The 22536-nt window shown below is 47.2% G+C and overlaps 1 protein-coding gene across 2 annotated transcripts in view; it reads right to left on the bottom strand.

The window, feature by feature from the left end:
* Positions 1-22536, bottom strand: part of shep (alan shepard) — a 208501-nt gene that overhangs the window by 26081 nt on the left and 159884 nt on the right. The window lies entirely within an intron of this gene.

Raw genomic sequence — 22536 nt, 5'->3', positions numbered from 1 at the left:
TGTCTTTGGAAAGCCTAAAATGCCTTCAAAACTCTTCTTCGGCCATGCCAAACGCGTCGCGTCGTTGCCTCTCAACGCGTCGTTGTCTTTCGGCGCTCGCCAGCAGCACAACCAAAGGAGCTGCCGTTGCCGTCTCTGTCTCGTCTAGGTGCCGGCTCGTCAGCTGGTGCGAGTCTAGCTGGTAGCCACGGTTGCCCTAGCAACCCTCGACAACATGCTCGCCACCGCGCGCAACCCTTGAGCGAACCACTTCTCCGCGGTTCCTCTCGTAGCAGGGAACCGGTTCCTTTCCAGATGATTGACAACTTGTGTGACGTCAACAAAATTTGTCGTCCCGCCCACCAGGGATGACGACAGCGAAGCGCCGACCAATGGCAGCAGCCAGACCAAACCGGTTCCAAAGCGAACCGCTGCAGAATACGGCCCCTGCCCCACGAAATGATGGTTCAGTTCTTTATCTGCGAGGCATGTGTGTAGAAGAGAGGGATGTCTCATTTACAAAAGTGACACGCAAGTGTGAGGATAAAAGTTCTGTAATGCTCTCATACATTCAGTTGAACATGGTTGCGTGACATATTGGAAACTGCATAAGTTGAACAGCGTGGTGCCGTGAAGTTTTTGACTGCTGAAGGTGTTTCGTAAGAAGAACTTAGTCGCCGTATGGCTGCCGTGTACGTTGAACATCGCATTTTATTGGCCACTGTGAAGCGCTGGATCAAACGGTTCAAAGGAGGACGTGAAAGTTGCAACGACGATCCAAGACAGGACTAAAGCCATCGTGAAATCACCCTTAACAAAATTGCAAGAGTTGATGAGGTGATGAGACAAGAACGGAGGATAAGCATAGATGAACTGGCAGAGTTCTGAACATCAGTCACGATTCGGTTCACGCCATAATTCATGAACATCTCTGTCATCGGCGTTTGTGTGCGCAATGGATGTCCAAGATTTTGAACCGCCGCCAGAAGACGGAGAAGTTCGGCACTGCCTTGACTGATCTGATCCGGTATCACAATATGGGTGACGACTTCTTGTCTGCACTTGTGATCGGGGACGAACCATGGTGCCACTACTACGAGCACGAAACATGACGGCAAAGCTTACAGTGGAAACATTCGAATCCACCACACCCAAAGAAATCAAAGGCCATCACTGCCGCCGGGAAGCTGTTGACTTTTTTTTTCGATTGTCAGGGACCATTACGGATAGAATTTGCTAAGTCTTGAGCGACTATCAATTGTTTCCGATACTGTGAAACGCCGGAACGGCTGCGTGTTGCGATCAAGAAGAAACTAAGTGGAAAATTGACGAATGGGGTCATTTTGTTCCACGACAATGCCCGTCCCCACATCGCTGATGTTTTTAATACAAAGCTGGCAATGTTCAAGTGGGAAATGCTGCAACGTCCACCACACAGCCCAGACCTGTCGCCTTTCGACATCCACATTTTGGGGCAACCGAAAAAAAAAAGACAGCTCAAGGGAACCATATTCGTGTCGGACGATGACGTGAAAGAGTCAGTTGCAGATTTTTTGAAGCAGCGACCCAAGGAATTTTATGAGACAGAAATCACGCGACTCCTTAGTCAATCGGACAAATGTCTTAATGCTCATGGAGACTACTTTTAAATAAGTACCCCGTTTGTCATATATTCGCATTGGCTCACTTTTATTTGACTCGCCTTCGTATATTTTGCAGAACTCCTGCTTTTTATACATGCTCTCTGTTGCGATATGATTTCGGTGCAATTACTCACGATACACGACCGGTGACAGCTGCTCCTGTGTAATACATTGGAACAAACGCCCGCGTGATTATTATTTTGCACTGGCTGTTGCATACGTACATGAATGTAAACACGGGTCTTGAATGACAAAGTTTCATTAACATATTTGTCCTCAACTTGTTCATTTCATGGCCTTTATTTTTCATGTGAGCGGCATGCACTGCTTTGAGGGTTTCGAACTGATATAGTTCTAAAGTTTGCGTGATATTTTCTTTACTTATTAAATTGACATAAAACATGGAAGCATTGATATCAGTTATTTTGCACACAATTTTTGGCACATACGAGTATATTCTTTCATGAAGAATAACATATATTTTACTTGTTCTTGCGGTGCGTAGCGTTCAAGAATTCGTTTGCAGCATCTTTGGCAATGGGAATGCAATTATTATTCATGTATTTGATCCCTCGACAAATTGTTTAAGAGGAATCTTCAGCTCGGCCCCACTCCAACGTGGCCTATTCAAATACATGTAAAACGCAGAAATGCTTTTCTGAAATAACCTTTAGATTGCTTTTAATGAAATGTGTTGCATTTGAGGGAGAAAGTTAAATTGTAGTGTCTCTTGGAAGCACAATTTCAATTTAGGGCCTGAATTTTGTTTAAAATATTTCGAAAAATGTGAAAGTTCGAAGAATATAGGGGCACGACGTTTCTGAACAGCTCTGCATCAAGAACAGATATGGCGGTTCTGTCAACGGCATCTATTATAATAGTCAAAGCGCACAAATTTGGTATGTGAATTTGTACCTTAGTTGAATTGGTTACGTTGTGTACAAGGGTTCTGCAAAAGCCGTGTTTCCATAATACTACATTTTTAGATTCATGTGTAACACATCAATTTTGTCCGCTGTAGATGTGCTATTAGATGAAATTCACAAAATTGTGATATCATGTTTTATTCTTGAGTTACAGAGTTTTAAACTTGATAGTTTCGTTTTTTGAAAATTTGAGATTTTGGCCAATTTTTAATAAAATATTGACGACCTAAATGAAAAATTCGAAACCAGCAGTCACTAGAACTCCCCCCCCCCCCCAAGTTTTTCTTTTAAATGCTACAAACTTCGTCAAATTTGGTGCAGTGGTTGCCGAGAAAAACGAATTCCCCTTCTCCAAGTATTTAGATAGGTGCGCCCGAGCTAAAGATTCCTCTTAAAGGGGAACGCGGCCCTTGAAAACTGAAAAATCGCGAAAAAGCCAATTTTTGAAAAACCATATTTTTGGTTTCTATGTCTCATAAACTACCTGTTCTTTAATTATCAGCACCTAATTCAACCGTAAAGTACCAAAAAAAAAATTGCTACTTTTGAGGCCACCGCGGCCCACAAAACACGCGCAAATGCCGAAATGAAGTCAAACTTCGTGCCCGCGCCAGGCCTGCCCGCGCCACCTTGGTGTCGTTTTGAGCGTGAATTCTTTGTCTCTTTTGCCGCCTTGCAAAATGGCATCGTCGGTGCGGTTGAGGCGCTATTGGCGTTTTCCCGCGATGTGATGCGGAGCGCTGATTGGCCAGAGCAGCGCATTCAAATCCCACGGTAAAGCGCGCCTGCCATTGGCTGCTGCGCTGGCGGCGGCGGCTGCTCAAATCCCACGGGCTGAAGGGCGCCTGCCATTGGGTGCTGCGCGGGCGGCGGCGGGTGCTCCCTTTGATGCCGTGCCCGTCGTGCTCGCGTCGTTGTTGCCCCTTGCTTCGTGCGCCTCAACATGAGCTTGCGAGCTGCTCATCACCTTGCGCTATCTTGTAGATTATTTGCTCAGCTGTTTATTTATTTTTTTTGTCGCTAGTTCTTCGCTGCACGGGCTGCCGGCAAAGCCCAAGACAGTGCAGATGTGCGGTGCACGGGAGCGCAATATGCGTCTTGCACGAGCATCGAACTTCCGATCTTCTGCAGCGAGTGCCGACTGCGTAGACGCTTTTCAGCGGCGGAACTGTGCTTTCGGCTGTCGGCAGTCGAAAATCCGACACACAGAGTGCGCCTAGAGCCGCAAGAGTTAATTAAAAGCTCCGCAGGAGCTTCCCAATAAAAAAAACACACGTGTTCAACTTTAAGGCCTGTTTTCTCGGAATGAATTTTTTCGCTAGTAGTGGTGCTGGGGAAGGCGATATCTGAAGAACTGCTCTTCAGATTTGTATGCCGTTTTTTTTTATTCTGTTCCTGAATATACTTTGCCAGGGGGTAACAGGCTTCTTTTTTTTTGAAAGCTGGTGCAGTTAACTTATAATAAGCACAAGTAATTTTTAATGAATATGGTCATTACTGGCTACATCAAATTCAAAGTTGTCTTAAAATTTTTTGGAGGGGAAATTAAAGAAAAGGGCTCTTTAGCCCCCTGGGATATCTATCAAGGGATCATCACAGTGAATTTCAGCTTCCTACGATGTCCTGGCATTTCTCCAGGTTCTTCCTCAGGCATACACATGAATCACCTAGTTAGACCTCAACAACTCTGGAATTAATAAACATATCTTCATGAAGCTCTGCAGTTCCTCATAATTCTGTGGTGTGAACGTACCCTGAAAGTTTCATCTGGATATCTTAAAAAATAAAAAAGTTCGGTCTCCAAAGTAGCCTCCCCCCTTAGGGAGGATGCTGAGCTGCAAGGTAAGCCCCCCCTCCTCCCAACGAAATTTCTGGCTACGCCACTGATATAGGCTATTGATTTTGGCGGCAGGTGAATAAAGCCGGTGGGGTGTAGGCGGCACTGGGGTGCGTCAGAAGGTTCTGCGAGGATTGGCAACTCAAGGCGAAGGGTACTGGCAGAGCAGTCAATAAGAGCAGAATGCACGGAGAGAAAATCGAGGCTGAGAATGAGGTCGTGGGGGCAATGAACAATCATGGTGAAGAGGACAGGAGTGTGGCGGCCGGCGATGCTAACATGTGCTGTACACATGGCAATGATAGGCACAGTACCGCCATCCGCAACGTGGACGACGCATGCTGACGCTGGGGTGAGGACCTTGTTCAGTCGTCGTCGGAAGGCAGCACTCAGAATAGAAAGATGTGCCCCTGTATCGATGAGTGCCGTGACAGGATAGCCGTCAACGTCAAGAAGGTTTTGGTTCGTGTTTAACATGAGCAGAGGATTTGAGGGGATTTGAGGGCAGAGTCGACAACGCAGCTTCACCTCCAGAAGCTGCAGTGCCTAGTTTTCCGGCTGGGCCCGAGAGGCGATAGGTGGCGAAGAGAAGCGGCGGGGTTGGGGCAATCGAGACTGATGGCGTCAAGGTGAGAGCGAGCACCTGTAGCGAAGGTTCAGAGCAGGGGCATCAGCAGCAGTGGGTTCATGGCGGGTGGTATAGGAAACAGAGATGTGGTATAAAAGGACTGTCGGGGACGAGGATGGCCAGTAGAGAACTGAGGAACGCTGGGTTGAGATGTTGAACACACGGAGTTCAGACCCATGTTCTCAAATTCCTGTCCGACTACGGCCTGAATCATGGCAATTGTGGTCGCAGGCTGATCGGGAGGCGTCGCGGAGAAAGCTGGCAAACAGGCGGCCTCGAGCTCGCGGCGAACAATACGGGTGACGTCGTCACATGTGGTGGCCTGACACGGTCGACCCTCACATGTCGACGTAGCAGCAGTGTTGGGTAGCTGCGTGATGTGGTGTGTGATACGGTGGCTCTTGGGCTGTTCAAGGCGACAGCATTCATTAATGATGGCGTCGATTGTCGAGACGTTGCCGAAAACGAGCAAATTGAAAGCGTTGTCAGCGATGCCTTTTAGAACATGCGGTACTTTATCCGATTCAGACATAGCATCGTCAGCTTTGCGGCATAGAGCCAAAACGTCGAAGATGTATGAAACGTACGGCTCTGTAGATGTCTGAACACAACACGCAAGAGCCCTTCTCGCAGCAACCTTGTGGCCAATGGGGTCGCCACACAGTTCCCGTAGCTTTTCTTTGAAAGTGTCCCAACTGCTTATCTCGTCGTCATGCGCCTGGTACCACACGCGTGGGGTGCCGCCAAGATAAAAGATGACATTGGCGAGCATAATGGTTGGGTCCCACCGGTTATTAGCGCTGGCATGATCATATAGCTTGATTCATTCGTCAACGTCCTTTCCCTCCAGGCCAGAGAACACACCAGGGTCGCGATGGGCAATCGTGACGATTGGAGCGGTCGGACCAGCCGAAGCCGTTGCAGAGGCGGGCTCGTCACCGGGGGGCATGGTGACAAGCTCGATGAACTGACCAATCCGGAGTTCTGTGGCGAGAACGGGGATCGCTGACCTCCACCAGAATGTTACATGTAGAAAGACACAGACAAAAGAGGCTATTTACAGGTCATTTACACTGGACTGGAGCCAGAGCGCCAGGCCGACATTCACTCGCGCCAAGGGCACAGACCCACTTCGTCGTCGTTCTCCCGGTGGCTCGTCCCTTGAGCATCGCTCGATGATATCGGAATATATATATATATATATATATATATATATATATATATATATATATATATATATATATGGTGCAGTCCACTTATAACAATATCGAGAAAGACGAAAAATATGATCGTTAGAACCGATGATCGCTATATCTGGACTGCAGTTATCAAAAAAAAAAAAAAAGAAACACAGAACATACCTTTGCAGCTCCAAACTCGAATTTGCTACTTGATCTAAAGAATAGATGATGTAGACAGTAGGCCGTGAAAAACAAACTTTATTTCTAGCACCAATGACCCGTGTCGAGGGTTAGGCGCGCCGAAATAGTCCGAAATCTGCACTTGCTTTTGCGGCAGCTTCAGCTTCACAACCGCAGTGTGCATGGATTCCAGCTGCTGCGCGAACACTGGCGGCAATCCTTTAGCATGCATAAAATCAATTAAGGAGTCGATCGACAACAGTGCACTTTGCATGGACATCGTGGTCGGGGTTAAGGAGCCACTGTCGATCTTGTTGTCACTGTCGCTGATGCCGTCGCCACCGTCGTACAACTTTGCCGTCTGTCGACGCAGCACATCTTCGGCGATCGCCTCGTCGGTGACCTCATCGCAGAACGAGGCAGCACTGTCTGCAGTCGAAAACTCCTCCTTCGACACACCACCTGTGTCACCAGTAGGAACGAGCTCCCAGAGCTCGGTTATGTCAGCGACTTCCACCGGGTCGGTCTCAGCGGGTTGGGAAAGTTCGTCCTTACGCACAAAGTCCGCCTTCTTGAAGCAATTGGTGATGAACCACTGGTAAAGCGCCTCTTCAACATCGGCATACAAAGGGTCTCTAACCCTTCTCCGCTGATCGGGATTGCCGCTGATAAGCTCCTGCCTTCACAATCGCGGTGCTCCCGGTTTTCAAGATGGTTGATATCGTTAACTGGATGAGCTCATACTTCTTCACGAGGGCGCTCACCTTGAAGCCGCATCGAGAGTCCCGCAAAATATCCATCTCCGTGTCAAGCGACACAGCTTTGCGCTTTGTCGGCACCATCTTCGAACTGGGTTGAACCGTTGGTTGCATGCTGCTTCGGTGGCGTCAGCCTGCTATCGCGAGAGACGCAGGACGAGTGCTACCGCGCCGCTTTGCTTGTCGCTTTTTTTTTCTTTCCCTCTCTTTTGGAGCGACTATGGCCAACGCGCATGAAGCAGCTAGCGCCATCTTGTGGCGCTGCGCCATAATGGCGGCAGATACGAACTTACGGAAGTAAACATTGCCTCGTCTCGACATCGTTCGTTTCAGGGAACTAAGCAACGTAAATGTTACCATTATTTGGCACGGAAAACGCGGTCCAGACCGCAAAATTTTGATCGTTACATCCAATATGCGGTGAATAACCTATCGTTATAAATGGTTTTTTCCCCATAGACCTAATGCATAAAATGACACTCTCATGTCGACCCATCGTTATAACCGATATATCGTTATACAGTCGACTCCCGATAATTCGAAGCTGCTTAATTTGAATTTTTGGTTAATTAGAAGTGAAGTGCTGGTCCCGTCAGTTCTGCATGTAATCCTATAGAAGAAATCGCTCGATAATTCGAAGTCCTCCTCCAGTAATATTGTTTAATTGGAAGTTAATTTTCAGCCGGGATCCTCGAGGTGACCGTCATTTTTTGGCAGAATGTGCGATTTTCCAAGTGTTGCAACAGTTCCGTGCTCCGCGTTGGTGTCATCGCCACCACAGCCGCCCGCAACGCCATCCTTCTTGGAGCGGCGCAATTATTCATAGCTACGGCTGCCGTGGCCTCCGCGATCAACTCCGGCGGGAGGCCACGCGTGGCCGGAGCTGATCGCGGAGGCCACGCAGGTGCCATAGGTGCACGCAGCGCTGCATACCTGCAGTGGCGAGATTGTGCAAGATTAGTCTTGCAGCGTGCGCAGCGTATGTCGAGGCGTGTGTTGGTCGAGCGCCTTGGTGCGGGAAGCTCGCAGGCTAGGTTGTTCCACGAGTGATTCGGAATTGACTGTACCTAGTCGCGCAGTTTATAGCCATGGCAAACCGTGGCTCTTATCGCACGCTCGACCTGGCAACAAAAGTTGAGGTTTTGAAGGAAGTTGAGAAGGGAGGTGCCACCAAACAAGACATATCGCGGAAGTACGGGATCAAGCCGAACACGCTCTCAAACTACATCAAGAACAAGCGCACAATAATGGATGCATTTGAGAACGACAAGTTCAAGACTTCTCGGAAGCGAATGCGCACCGGCGCTTACCCAGAGTTGGAGAAGGCTCTGCTGGTTTGGATTAGGGAGGCCAGGAGCAACAAACTTCCTCTCAGTGGAGACATCGTTGCGATGAAAGCCCGAACGCTTGCAGCAATGTTGGGGATCGATGGCTTCGTTTCGTCAGATGGATGGCTGACGCGCTTTAAAGATCGCCATGACCTGGTTTTCAAGAGCGTGTGTGGTGAAAAGGCGTCCGTTAACCAGGAAACATGCGCCACGTGGAAGGACGGAAAGCTGCGTGAATATCTCGCTGAATACAGACTGGAAGACATCTTCAATGCAGATGAGACTGCACTCTTCTATCGGCTTCTACCAGAGAAGACCCTGACATTCAAGGACGACGACTGTGCTGGGGGCAAACGCAGCAAGGAGAGAGTGTCGGTGCTGATCGCGGCAAACATGACTGGCACGGAACGATGTCGGTTACTTGTGATCGGGAAAGCCGCGAAGCCGAGATGTTTTAAAGGCGTGAAGACGCTGCCTGTGGACTATGAGGCGAACAAAAAAGCGTGGATGACGGCCGAAATCTTCAAGAGCTGGATAAGCAAATTGGACCGCAAGTTCGCTGCTTCAAACCGCAAGGTGTTGTTCCTTGTCGATCACTGCAGTGCTCACGTGAATGTGCCAGCCTTGAGTGCAATACGTCTTGCATTTTTGCCTGCAAACACAACGGCTGTTTTGCAGCCAATGGACCAAGGCATCATCAAGAATGTTAAAGTCCTGTACAGGCGGCACCTCCTCGAGCGCATGATTTTGTGTATGGATAGCTCCACAAAGTACGAGGTGAGCCTGCTTAGTGCCATCCACATGTTGGCGCGAGCATGGGATCGTGTGAAGCAAGAAACAATTGCAAACTGCTTCAGGGCTTGCGGTTTTGTGGCAGCTTCTTCGGAGGATGCCTCTGAAATTTCAGCGGAGGAAGTGTCAACAAGCGAGCTTGACGGCACTGATTTTGGTGATGCTCTCGGGGACGTCAATTTTGAAGATTACGTTGCCGTAGACAAGGCGGTCGAAACGTGCGGTGCGCTGACGGATAGCGAAATTGTAGAGATTATTCAGCCCCAGGAAGCGAGCCAGGAAAGCGACGATGACATTGAAGGCGAACCGCAACCTAAGGCTGCCGATGTAGCTGCGGGCCTTGCTCTCGCGGAGCGCTTCTTTGCCGCTGAAGGTAACGCGGAAGAAGCATTCTGCCACATCTACAGCCTGCAGAACTTGCTTTCAGCAGCGCGATTCGGCAAGAAGAAGCAAAGCAAGATGACTGACTATTTTGCTTAGAGAAAATATTCGATTTCGCCACAAATAAAGTGCTGTTCTTTGTGTTTAATTGGAAGCTCGTTTAATTCGAAGTTTTTTGCGGTCCCCATGAACTTCGTATTAACGGGAGTCGACTGTATGTGGTATCGTTATAAGTGGACTGCACTGTGTATATACCGTATTTACTCGCATAATGATCGCACTTTTTTGTCAGAAAAATTGACGCAAATTTAGGGGTGCGATCATTACGCGGGTTAAATTTCCCGAGAAAAAAAAATTTGTTTTTTCGTCCCGCATTTGCTGCAGGTGCGGGACACCAAGACAAAAATGGCGGCCGGCGGAGCACGCCGAACGCGAATTTTTTTCTTCTCGTGAGTACATTACGTGCATTGAAACAGTTTCTTCCGTATCAGTGATGAATAATATCGTTAATACAGTCACCGACCGTTTATTCGGACCTCACGGGGACTGCGGAAATTTCCGAATAAACAGATGTCCGAAAAAGCAGATTAAGAAAAAAAAAAATGAAATCTTTTATTTCCACGCACTTATTCGGGCTCGGCAGTAGGCTTGAAGAAATCGTGAGTGCGCCGCTGCACACTGTTCCGCTTACGCACAATCAGATAAGCCTGAATCTCGGAGAGGGTCGTACGGTCACTATAGGCGGCTGAAAGCACAGTCACTGCTTGTGCACGCTCCGCAAGCGACGGCAGCGTAGCACATGGTGCGTCATGTTCCGACTCGGAGTCATCGTCTGGCCAATGCCTCCTTTACTAGATGCCAGCCGCGTTGTCCGTAAACTCGGTTCCTGGCCCTCTCCCTTTTCTCTCCTCCGCGAAAAGGCAACGAGCGCCGCTTGTGGTGGACGTCTGCAACCTAGATCACGTGCTGTGGCCTCCGAGATTACCATGGCGTCTGTTGCAATCTTGGAGGCCCGCGATAACGCTCGCTAACAGACGCCCGCGCATATAAAGTGCCGGCGGAGCATTCAGCCGCCGCTGCCACATCCGCCGGAAGTTGAAAAGGCAACGAGCGCCGCCTCACGGAATTTGTGCTGAACTAACTTCAACTAAGGGAACCGCCGCCGCAATGGGAAAGCGAGCAACGCGGCTGGCATCTAGTAAAAGAGGCATTGGTCTGGCGGAGCAGCAGAAACCTGACGATCTCGCCTTCGTCGAGTTCTGCGCATGTCAGTACAGCAGTGTCAGCACTTGTGAAACTGTCAAATGAGACGGTGTCCGGAATCGCAATGCAACCACTGCGCAGGTCTCGGCAGAATATTTTCCGCGTCAGTAGGGAGCACATCGGAAGGCCACAAATCTTAGGCCTCCCGGCACCCGCTTGCCGGCATTCCCCAGCGCAGTCTGCGCGGGCACTGTTGGCGCCATTAGACACTTGACGCGATGTTTCCGTACGCCGCGTTGGATCACCGAAACCTCGACACAGCACACAACGCAAACACCACCGTGCCGACATCAGTCGCACAAACGAAAAACGTGCTGCTCGCAGCGTCGTGCGCGAAAGAAATCAGCTGCTGGATTGTCTTGACATGGCTTACTAAGCTGAAACCGGAACTACTGTATGACCACTTTACCGAACCAGGCAGAAACGATGATGACGAGCGGGGATTTCCAGTAGCGCCACTTCGTGGGGCAGCAAGGAGGCTCCGTTCAAAACAAAAATGGCGTTCAGCAAGTCGAACTATGCGCCACGGTCAGAGTTGGTGCATGATGCCCTCAATCGAGTTGGCTCAAGAAGTGTCCGAAAAATCAGACGAGGGGTTGCAGGGCGTCCGAACTTTCGGCAGTTGTTATACATTATGGTCTATGGGGAGAATGGCGGTGCCGCGAAGCTGACCGAATAATCTGGCATGTCCGAATTTTTGGAGTCCGGAAAATCGGTCGGCGACTGTATCGGCAAGTTTGCGACAATAACATAGCCATGTCCTCTTTGAGGGGACAGAAACAGATGGGTGCGCTTAGCTGCCAGTGACAGAAACACATGGCCAGCGTGCTGCGGAAACTGCGGCATCTGTCTTCACTACTATCCTAACACAGCACGTATCCGCTAAGGGTGGGCGAATATCTTTGCTGTGTTACAAGCGTCGGCATATGAATAGGGTGCACTTTTAACGTATCAGTGTAAATGTGGCTACTATCATTGCCGCACGCGATTTGTTGCGTGCTCACGAGTGCTGTTGAAAAGAAACGAAAGGCGCCTTTTTTGTTTTTGTTGACCACAACCATTATAAAGCCTACCCTTAATAAAGGCAAGTTTGGTTGTACCTCTTTTTGTCATGGAAGTGCTGAAAGTGATGAAAGTAATGAAATGAGGCATCTATTAAGAATGTTTGGTCATGCAGACGAGTCGTTCGCGTAGCATTCGACAGATGGTAAGCGCGATCATTATGCGAGTAAATACGGTGTGTGTGTGTGTGTGTGTATATATATATATATATATATATATATATATATATATATATATATATATATATATATATATATATATACAGTCAAACCCCGTTACAACGAACACCACATTAACGAACATTTCAGATTAACGAACTTTTATGAAATCCCGTGCCGAATGCTTATAGTTTCAATGTAAAACTATTTCACTACTACGAACTTCAGAATAACGAACATTTCAGAATAACGATCGTTATTTAATTTCCGTGTCATCTTAACAACACCTCAGTACTACGAACTCATATCCCGAAATGCGAGGATTCTTAGATTTCCGTGTATCCGTCACGGCAGTCGGAGCTCTAAGCTAACAGACGACGCAGCGCGAAGAGCGGGCCGCCTTGCAACTTGCTTCCCGCAAAAACCTGAGATGGCGCGGAAGGAGAAAGATGCGGGCGGAGACTTTTTTTTTTTTTCCTTCTCCGTTGCGGAGGCAACGACGCGCTTTTGTGAGTGGAGAGGCGGGGAGCATGGGCTCGTAAAACCTGAGACGGTGCGGCAGAAGAAAAAAAAAAAGTAGGAATTAACGCTGAAGTGGGCCTTTTCTTTTTTTTTTCCTGTTGCGGAGGTAACGACGCATCACGTTTTTCTTGCTTGTTTTCTCAGTTGTTCGCGCGCTGTCACCCGTATCAGGCCTGTCCATCTTGTTTTTCTTCTGGTTATATTATTGTGTTAGAAGTGCGTGCCGGCGTTCGCGTTGCCATGAGCTCAACAACCCTAAGCACGGCGAAGAAGCGAAAGCAGTTTTCTTTGAGCGAGAGAGTAGAGATTTTTCGCGAGATAGAAGACGGGAAGAAACAAACCGTCGTGGCTAAAGAACGTGGAGTGGTGCGGTCGACGATCGCCACGATTCTCAAAGATAAGGAGAAAATCTTTAAGCACCAGCAAGAATCTTGCTGCACGTTACGGCAGCACCCGAAGACCGCGACGAGTCCGTGTCGGCCACAGATGCGTTGGACTGCTTGCGAAAACTCCGCATATTTATAGCCAAAAGCGGCACGGCGGCCGAAGGCGTACATAAGAATGCGGACGGTCTGGAATCGTTCGTGCTGCAGAGTCTGTGCTGCACCCGTCAGAAGACGATCACGGACTATTTCAAATAAATGTGCCTTGTCTGACGATCACGTGTGCATTGTGTGAGAAACGAGTTCAAGGAGGTACCGTTTCAAAGGTAGGACGCTTGCGTTACTGAAATGCTATTGTTATGGCTAATTTTTGGGCTTTCACTATAACGACCTTTCAGAATAACGAACATTTTCCCGCGGTCCCCCTGAAGTTCGTTGTACCGAGATTTCACTGTATACAGTGGAATCTCGATGATACGATCACGGCTAATACGAATTTCTGGATGATACGAATTTTTCTGTGGTCCCGGTCGAGCCCCATTACTTTCCAACGTGCTAGAGAATGGTTGTTACGAATCAATTTTCGACCCGCATCGTTTGATACGAATATTACCGAAGACACTTTGGAAATTTGAAAGTGTGCTTGGCGAAGGCCAGACGCTGCTGCCGTCTGCGCTCCGCTTCCCTGGCTTTACTGCTCGGTGAAATGGCCGGTCGCTGCTGCCGTCTGCGCTCCAATTCATTCGCTTTGGTGTTCGGCGATATCGCCTGTCGCTGCTGCCGCTTGCGTTCTGCTTCCCTGCCTTTAGTACCCGGCGATCTAATCAGTCGATGTTGGCGTTTCCGTTCTGCCTCCCTTGCTTTCGCATCTGGTGACATGTTCATTCGTCGCACGCACGTTCGCTCCTTGTTCTTCTGGCGTTTGATGTTGGGGGAATCCGGCGTCCGCTGCCGCTTCTAGAACCGCTTTGCGCGCAATCACTGGTCCACTTCGGAGCTACGGGTCTCACTCGATTGCAACGAGACGTCTGACGAAGGAGCGCCGGTGCAGCTGCCACCGCCGACGCCCGCGCGCTTGTTCTATCGCTACTGTGTGACGTCACAGTTGCTATGCGCAGCTGCGCCCCCGACCGGCGCGCCGGTTGTTAAGGAGGGGAGGAGGTTGCGCCGCTGCGCGGAGAAGAGGCCACAGTTGGCACCATTCCAGCGCACGGACGGACGCGACCGCGAGCCCCACCAACGGCAGTGAAAGAGAAGAGCGCGCAGTTACGCAATTTCTCCCTCTCTCTTTTGGTGCGGAGGCGCGGACGTGGCGCCGGACAGCGCGGAGGGCGCGACTGGGAGCGGAGAGTTTGAAGCGCTAGCACTTTTGTTGCTTTTCCTCCTTTTCCGCGTGCCATCGGACGGAGTGGATGCTGTGCTTCTAGCCGCGTTCTTGTCTTTGACGTGGGCGACGGCGAAGGACCACCACCGGCAACTGAAACACTGCATGCGCTCGAAGTTCTGAGGCGTGCTATGGGCACGGATGAAATCAGCGACGACACGTGCACGCGTTTTTATGGATTTGAACAAAGTCTGCTAATTGACCTGACAAAGAAAAAGAAGCAGAAGGACATCGGAGACTTTCCTCCAAGAAATAAATGCTTTTTACGTACATGTGCCTGAGTGAATTCACCTCTCACTCTTTAATTTAGCTAGATTTAATTGTTCGGATGATACGAATTTCGGCTAATACGAATATTTTTCGTGACCCCGTTAGATTCGCATCATCGAGATTCCACTGTACACACACACACACACACACACACACACACACACACACACACACACACACACACACATATATACAGTGAAACCTCGTTAAACCGTAGTCGGCCGGAGCTCGGAAAAAGTACGTACTAAACGGTAGTGCTGTTTAAGCGAAATAGCATGAGATCGCCCACTTACCTGTCGAAAACGGAACTCAGAGAGAGTGCGATGAAAGGGGAAAAAACATGCAGTATTTATTCACTTCGCGGGACGTAAGTGTTATTTTCATTTGATGTCGCGGCGGCCTAGCACGACGACAGCGGCCTCAAACTTACTGAAACTGCGTGCCAGCTTCTCAGCCAGCCCCCCTCCTCTCGGCAAACACTCGCACGGCAGATTCCTCGTTGGCGTTACGTATTCTCCGTGCACGCGCGCAGTAGTGCTGCATAAGTCCCGGGGCGCCTTTTTCATTGCCGGGTGCCGGAGTTCGGAAAACTTTTCGTTTGGAATAGTTACGTTATCGCGCCCCTGTTCTTGCGACGATCGCATTCATGAGGCTGACGTAACGCGCAGCTCCTGCCACTGTCGGGCCTGAATAGCCCGTGCTGTCGCTTTCCGTGTCGTCCTCATCACTGTCGCTACTTGACACTTCGGCAATGACAGCGGCAACGATGGTGAAAAGTCGAACCTAGTAGCCGACATATCTCTTCGCGGTCGCAGCAGCGCTGCCGAGCAACTTCGCATTCCGAATGCCACACACTATAGTGAACTGCAGATCCATGTCGCGGGCCAGCGCCGACTTCTTCGTGTCACGTTCGGTAACACGGACGATGTTTAATTTTTCTTCTATGCTGAGCACCCGGCGTCTTTTTTATCCTAGCTTCGGCATGACGCGAGTCCTCGCTTGCACGACGCCACAACGCTCTCTCGCACGGCGTCCATGCGGCGTCGCAATGATGTTGATGTTGATGCGGCTTCACGTGCAAACGCACAGGGCGCTTGGAGGCCGTTGTACCGATCTCTGAGGCTTGTTGTTCTGCCGGGCCGCCCGATGGAGACGACGCACCGCCGTGTTTGCGCGACGAAAAGTGGAAACGCTACGTTTTAACCGATGCGTACGCAATAAGCTGGTACGGTTTAGGCGGTTACAAAATACATTATGTTCAATGGCAGCTGAGTCGGGGAATTGACTTTACTACTTTTAAACCGAAACTACTGTTTAAGCGGGTACGGTTTAACGAGGTTTTACTGTATATATATATATATATATATATATATATATATATATATATATGGGTCATTCCATCTCAAGTGTACTCGGTGTTTTATCGACCATCTGCGATTCTGCTGAAAAAAATCATACTGTTTTACCTCAAAGTGCGAAGTAATTATTCAAGTGATTTTTCTTGAAAAAAAAATTTGTAATGCCCTGAGGACGCTTTGAAGATTGCGCACACATGTGAAACTATGCCAGGTAGAAAAATTTCTACAAAGTTATTGCTTTGACCTGTTACTGCGAATATTTTTTGAAATAGTCGCCAGACGGTGCTCTTTCGTGACTATTGTCGTTTATTACTTTTTGTTTTAATTTACATAATTTTTTGCCGTAAGGAAAAGTCGACAATTGCCCCTTTTTAATATTTTTTATAAAAGAAAGTAATGTTTCCACGAGGAATATATTCACAATAGGGGCTTGGTATGTGTGTATACTAGATGATAAAAATATTCGTATAAGAAATAAAGCCTAAGCTTTTGCTTAATGTCATGGTAAATATGAAAAAAATTACGTTCTGACTCAATTTGTGGCTTCATTTTCGCAATGTAGCGTTCCAAGTAAAAATATGGCATAGTCGGCATCGGATAGTATGCTTTGCTGTCTATCTATGTACAAAGATTCAAAAGATTAAATTTTGTTTTAAGCGAGAAAAAAATTTTTGAACTGCACAATCACAAGGTTGCGCGGAGCATCTCTTTGCTTCGCCTTCACTGCATAGCACGTCGGCCGGTGTTTCAGTCTCGCTCTTTTTACGCGCTTCTTCTTTTTCTTTTTGAAGACGAGGTCTTTTTTGGCGACTTCAGATTGATTTGCGGTTCGTGGGGACTGAGTTTCTGGCCATTGTCATCTTGTAAGATTATATAATTGCAGGCCTTCTAGTGCACGTAGGACAAGAAATAGGCGTCTGAGTTAAGCTTGGAACGAAAAAGATGCAGAAAGTTAGTGTGCTACTATATACGGAGAAGTTATAACGCGTAATTTTTAAAAAATACGGTGAAATAAATTCGATCAACATGCCACCAGTCACTGAAAACGCGCCAGAACAGGAACCAGAACTGTGGCTTTATTCAACGAACAGGCGATTTGTGGCATTCTGCTAAACCTAAAACAACGAAAAAGGCCACTGGCCGGCTTGATTACGTTGTCATTTCTGACTGTACAGAGCACGATGCCGTTGCAGTGTCCGCGTTCCAGGCAGAAGTTGTGACAGTACTTAAGCAACAGTTGCCACATCTATGAAAAATCCTCTACTTTTCTAACGCAGTTCCAGCACAGTACAAAAACAAAAGGAACCTTGTGAACCTCTGCAATCACGAAGATGACTTCGGAATTGGTGCAGAATGGAATTTTTATGCTACAGCTCATGGCAAGAGTGCCTGTGACGGTCTTGGCGACACCGTGAAACGGCTAGCAGCCCGAGCAAGTCTTCAGAGGCCAATTCGTGACCAAATCATGACCCCACACCAGCTGTTCACGTGGGCGAAGGAGAGTATCCAAGGGATAACTATTCTTTGGGTTTCGAAGGAAACTGTTCAAAAAAGAAAAATTGTGCTGTCCCCGCGGTTCAGCAAAGTGACTACTATAAAAGGCACACGGAAATTTCATCACTTTAAGCCCTTCTCACCGACTTCAATTCTCGCTGGGGTTACATCCTATTCAACCACAGAAATAGTTCGAGTATCGAAGTGAACTGTGCTTACAGTGGAAGGCTACACGCGAACGGAGACAAGGCGGGCAGGTATATAAGTTATATCAAAGTAAGTTTAAAATAATGCCGTGCGAAATAAAGCCGCCATGAGAACGTATATTCTATTTGTGATGTTTTATTTTGGGAATCATAAATATTTGCAAACGAAGCGCTGGATAAAAAAAGAAAAGAACACGACTCAACATCTAGCGGTGGTCATCGAAGAAAGTGTCCTCCATGGCGCATTAGGGCACCATGTGGTTTGTTGTCTATAGTGTACTGCCTTTGGGATCAGCCAAAAATTTTAGACAGCAATCTCTCCGGGATTGGCCCATATCTTTCGTAGAGCCACACTACCTGTTCCGGTTTTACGCGCATGCTGTGCGAACGGGCACATGTAAAGTTATTTCGCCATTAGGCATTGTAACTTCTCCGTATATAGTAGCACACTAACTTTCTGCATCTTTTTCGTTCCAAGCTTAACTCAGACGCCTATTTCTTGTCCTACGTGCACTAGAAGGCCTGCAATTATATAATCTTACAAGATGACAATGGCCAGAAACTCAGTCCCCACGAACCGCAAATCAATCTGAAGTCGCCAAAAAAGACCTCGTCTTCAAAAAGAAAAAGAAGAAGCGCGTAAAATGAGCGAGACTGAAACACCGGCCGACGTGCTATGCAGTGAAGGCGAAGCAAAGAGATGCTCCGCGCAACCTTGTGATTGTGCAGTTCAAAAATTTTTTTCTCGCTTAAATCAAAATTTAATCTTTTGAATCTTTGTACATAGATAGACAGCAAAGCATACTATCCGATGCCGACTATGCCATATTTTTACTTGGAACGCTACATTGCGAAAATGAAGCCACAAATTGAGTCAGAACGTAATTTTTTTCATATTTACCATGACATTAAGCAAAAGCTTAGGCTTTATTTCTTATACAAATATTTTTATCATCTAGTATACACACATACCAAGCCCCTATTGTGAATATATTCCTCCTGGAAACGTTACTTTCTTTTATAAAAAATATTAAAAAAGGGGCAATTGTCGACTTTTCCTTACGGCAAAAAATTATGTAAATTAAAACAAAAAGTAATAAACGACAATAGTCACGAAAGAGCACCGTCTGGCGACTATTTCAAAAAATATTCGCAGTAACAGGTCAAAGCAGTAACTTTGTAGAAATTTTTCTACCTGGCATAGTTTCACTTGTGTGCGCAATCTTCAAAGCGTCCTCAGGGCATTACAAATTTTTTTTCAAGAAAAATCGCTTTAATAATTACTTCGCACTTTGAGGTAAAACAGTATGATTTTTTTCAGCAGAATCGCAGATGGTCGATAAAACACCGAGTACACTTGAGATAGAATGACCCATATATATATATATATATAGTCGACTGAATTTTCGGACGCCCAAATTTTCGAACATGCCTGATATTTCGGACGCTCAAACCCCCGTTGTCGAATTTTCCCGACTTTTTGACGCGACAGAAGGTCCTATGGCTCCTCGCGCATCGCCCTTGCGCAGGAAATCGACTTGCAGCTGAAGCATATCACCGCTTTGAAGCACAACTAGCCAAATCTAGCCGTCACACACCGGTTTGGTCTGGCCATGCTGGCTATGTTCATCGCCACACTTCCGCCTCCGGCGAAGTTTTCGGAGCGGCGCCATTTAATTTGTTTGCGCAGGCCACGTTTTGGCTAGCGTGGTGTGTGGTTGTGCTGTTGTGTCAAAAGTGCTCTTTGACGCTAGGCCTAGGTGCTTCGACACTCGTCAGCGAACTCCACTGTTCACAACTTTAGGATTTCGCTTGCCTTCGATGGCCCCCACTCCGCCTTCGTTGTTCTCGCCGATGGCATTGAAGCGCGGAAAGCAGTACTGTCAGTTAACGAAGGAGAAGAAAGCCGCCATTATTAAGCAAGTCATGAGCGGCCCATCGCAGGCTGACGTGAGCAAGGAGTTCGGCATGGAGCAAGGAGTCAGGTTGTGGGGTATTCAGAAGACTCCGATGTTGAAAATGAGGAGCCAATGCCTGCGCCACCTACAAGCGCCGAGTTGACGTGGGCACTGTTGACAATTTCATTGGTGTACAGTCCTGACATGACCCTTGCTCAGATCGAGGTGAATATGATCACGTGCAACCAGAACGCCGTCCAAACAACAATCAACAAGTTCTTCAAGCCATTGCAGCAATAAAACCGGCTGCCCGACGATGCACATGTACTGTACATAATAAACCGGAAGTCGGCTGCATACAGAATTTTTGAATGCGTTTTTTTATAGCCACTTCACCGATGCTTTGGCAGGGTTTCGAAAACCTGGTATTTCGCCCTTTCCCTCTATATCCGGGAAAGAAAGAAAAAAAAAGAGTGCGTTTTTGGCATGCATTCATTTTTTTTTGGACTGCCTGAATTTTCAGATGTCTTTACGTTCCCTAGAGGGTCCGAAAAATCAGTCGTTTGACTGTGTATATATACACATATATATTTATATACACACACACACATATATATATATATTATATATGTATATATATATATATATATATATATATATATCAGGGTGTCTACCAAGTTGAAATTTCCAAATTCCCTGAGTTTTCCAGGTTTTCCCTGAGCACCTTTGCGAAATTCCCTGAATGAGCCAGAACTTTGTTTTATGTCAAGACAGGCTGACACCACGTTGCCCGATGCTGTCACTCTCTAGTAAGCATGCTGAAACAAAAAATTACTTAATCCAGTTTGAATAGTAAGGAGTAATATCTATTTTATTTAAAAAGAAAACAGAAGGAAGATTTTAGTAAAATGCACAGCGAAAGAAATGGTAAAGTCCATTCTAAATTGAGTCGAACATTTTCAAATACGAATGAAAAGGAGATGCATACATAAGTAAATATTTTCTAACATCAGCTATTTCTATCAACTGATAGCAAGCTCATCTGTATGAGGTCCTGAACTTTGTCACAACTAAGGTTCTCTCTCCGCAGCTGGGAAGTCAACCTCAACTGTCCTGACATACTCTCAGCCCGTACACAACATCTCAGTGTTGGGTTTCACTGCTTAAACAATTTATTTTAGTTTGGATGAGGGACACCTGTGTCTCAGCGTCAGCGAACACTTAGTTTTTCTAGCTCAAGCTCCTTCAAAAAGGCGGCGGCAGCCTTCTTTTCCCGTTAATTCCTCAGTGCGTCGGTCCTTTCTGTTCTCATCCTCCTTCTACCACGCTTTCACCACATGGATCATCAGAAGCATCCTCTTGGTCAGTTGTACAGTCAACATTTGATTTTTCTGACTTCCAAGGGGCCGCAAAAAAAATTGAAAAAAAAAAAACGGGCAGTCTGAAAAAAATTAATGCATGTCTTTAACTGCCTTTAAGGGCTAAAATTACCACAGGCATGTCTGAAAAAGCTCTGAAGGCCTGCCAGTACGCTTATTAGGCATATCAGGGCTTGTACTGTGACAGGAGACGGGGTGCACGCATGTGTAATTAAGGAATACATACTGTGTCCCGTGACAATTGCCCCCTTCCCACGCTTGTTATGCTTCACCGCCTAACAATAGTGTACTGAGGCGAAGCTAACTTTCGGAGACTGGCATTACGCAACGCACTGTGCTCTGCGAGCTTCAAGGCCAATCGCGAGGATTACAAAGGCGGAGTCGGTGCCATTGGTGATAGCGGCGAATTCTTTCAATGAAAAACACGGCACCGCACGGCAAGAAGCTTAATAGCGAACATAGAAACAGCTAGGCCTAACGTTGCCACGGTGGTGGTTACGGCTGCCGGCGGATCTGCCTGCGAGAGTGCCGGTTCGAGGCGGCGAGATAATCAAAATAGCGGCGGTGGCGGCTTTGATTAATGCCATTTCAGACCTGCAGTCAGGGCAATATACGTTGACTATATGGAGTACGTGGTGGTGCCGCAAAACCGTACAAATTATCGGGCGTGTCCGAAAAATCGGGCGTCTAGAAAATCGGTCGTTAACTACTCTGGCAATACATCGTGCCGATTACACGGCGTCAATGACGATTCGTTGCGATTCCTCTGTTACTGCAGCCAGCATTAACACGACTTTCGTTCCCTTTCAATAAAGTTACAGCTAATTTTCCCTGATAGAAGCACAAATTCCCTGAGTTTTCCCTGAGTTTTTCCAGACTGTTCAAATTCCCTGAGAATTCCCGGTTTTCCCGGTTTTCCCGGTTGGTAGACACCCTGATATATATATATATATATATATATATATATATATATATATATATATATATATATATATGTGTGTGTGTGTATATATATATACACCATATTTACTCGCATAATGATCGCACTTTTTTTCAGAAGAATTGATGCAAAATCAGGGGCGCGATCATTAAAAGGGTTAAATTTCCCGTGAAAAGAAAAAAATTTTTCGTCCCGCACTTGCTGGGGACACCAAAACAAAAATGGCGGCCGGCAGAGCAAGCCGAACCTGCCAAACGCAATTTTTTTTTCTTCTCGTAAGTACATTACATGCATTGAAACAGTTTCTTCCGTATCAGTAATGAATAATATAGTTATTATTGGCAAGTTTGCGGCAATAATGTAGCCAGGTCCACTTTGAGGAGACAGAAACAGATGGGCGCGCTTAGCTGCCAGTGATATAGAAACGCATGGCCGGCATGCTGCGGAAACTGCAGCATCTGTCTTCACTACTATCCCAAGACAGCACGTTTTCGCTAAGGGTGGGTGAATATCTTAGCTGTGTTACAACGTCGGCAAATGAATAGGGTGCACTTTTAACGTATCAGTGTAAACGTGGCTACTATCG

Source organism: Dermacentor albipictus, chromosome 1 (genome assembly GCF_038994185.2).
Source record: "Dermacentor albipictus isolate Rhodes 1998 colony chromosome 1, USDA_Dalb.pri_finalv2, whole genome shotgun sequence".
Classification (NCBI taxonomy): domain Eukaryota; kingdom Metazoa; phylum Arthropoda; class Arachnida; order Ixodida; family Ixodidae; genus Dermacentor; species Dermacentor albipictus.
The sequence above is the reverse complement of the archived record's forward strand: the minus strand, read 5'-3'. Positions and strand labels throughout refer to the sequence as shown.